This window comes from Myotis brandtii, unplaced genomic scaffold (assembly GCF_000412655.1).
Source record: "Myotis brandtii unplaced genomic scaffold, ASM41265v1 scaffold339, whole genome shotgun sequence".
NCBI classification, from domain to species: Eukaryota; Metazoa; Chordata; class Mammalia; order Chiroptera; family Vespertilionidae; genus Myotis; species Myotis brandtii.
The window spans coordinates 212,375-214,023 of NW_005363061.1; positions in this window are offsets into that span (position 1 = coordinate 212,375).

The window sequence follows — 1,649 nt, forward strand, 5'->3', positions numbered from 1 at the left end:
GGGTCCTTCAGCGGCTCTGCCCTGATTGACCATATTCAACATTCAACATGGAGTCCCTGTCAGCACCAGACACTGTTGTAGGTGTGAGGAAAGTAAGGGCAGACAGCAAACAAAATCCCTGCTCCCCTGGAAATGATGTTCCGTTAACCACAAGCAAGTGAGAAAATGTTAGACAGGGAGGATGTGCCCTTAAGACCATCGCAACTGGCGATGGCAGCTAGGGACCAGGCAGTCCCTTTACACTGGGCAGATGGGGGCAGGGGCCCCCCCAAGGAGGGGGCTTTCAACCTGTGCTCTGAATTACATGGGAATGAGCAGAGACAGCAGCAGTGGGGGGCAGCCACTTCCACGGGCAGGCAAGGCAGAAGCCAGCATGGCGCGCTCAGGGAGTGAAAGGCTAGCAAGCAGCAGGAGGCGAGTAGCACAAGATGAGGTTGTGGAAGTCCTCAGGGCTGCACCATGGGCCCCGTAACCTAGGTGAAGAGTTGGGATTTTATCTTTTATAATGTTTTTATTGATTTCAGAGAGAGGAAAGGAGAGGGAGAGAGGGATAGAAACATAATTGATGAGAATCGTTAACCAGCTGCCTTCTGTATACTCCCTACTGGGGATAGAGCCTGTAACCCAGGCATGTGCCCTGATGGAATCAAACTGTGACCTCTTGGTTTATAGGTCGACACTCAACCACTGAGCCACACCAGCTGGGCTGGAATTTTATCGTAAACATGAAAATTAAGTTTCGCACCCCCAGGTTGCCTCATCTGTGGTTAGGGGCAGAGAGGTTGAGAGTGTTCTCACTCAACAAACCTCCCATCAACAAACCTTTGTGGGGCCCCTCCTTGTGCCAGGCCCTGAGCTGGGCCCTGGGCCTGAGCCTGCTTCAGGAGTGGGGGTGCTTCTAGTGGCAGAAGACTGGGGCAGGTCCTACGCTCAGGTCCATGTCAGAAGCAAGCCCAAGGGACCCCGAGTGCCTGGAGGAGGCTCCGACCCAGCCCAGGAAGGCTCCTCAGAGGGCAGGTGGAAGCTGGAGTGTGAGGAGTGATGGCACAGCACACAGGCCAAGACCTTTAGGCATGGCAGCAAGATGACACCTGGACTCTGGGGGCCCTGGGGGTCAGCTGGGAGGGGGCAGAGAAACTAGACTCAGAGGAGTGAGGTGGGCAAGCCACAGGCACCGCAAGTGTCGATAACCCCTTCAAGAAGCCACAGATTTATCCAGAAGGCAGAAATGTCAAAATAAAGTATACAACCTCTAAAAGAGGGAATCTGTGTGTTCTTGAATGAGGCAAAGATTTCTTAGCTATGACTCCAAAAGAATGATCCATGAAAGAAAAATAACTGGTAAATTGGGACTTTATCAAAAGGAAAAAAAGAAAAGAAAAAACCTCCCTTAGACACTGTTAAAAGGTGAAAACCAAGTCACAGACTGGGAGAAAATATTTGCAAATTATATATCTGATAAAAAGGCTTATATCCAGAATGTATAAAGAACTTCCAGAACTCAATTATCCTATATAATCCTATATAATAAAAGGGTACTATGCAAATTGACCCCAACAGCAGAACAACCAGGAAAGACCGGTTGCTATGACACTCACTGACCACCAGGGGGAAGATGCTCAATGTAGGAGCTGCCCCCTGGTGGTCAG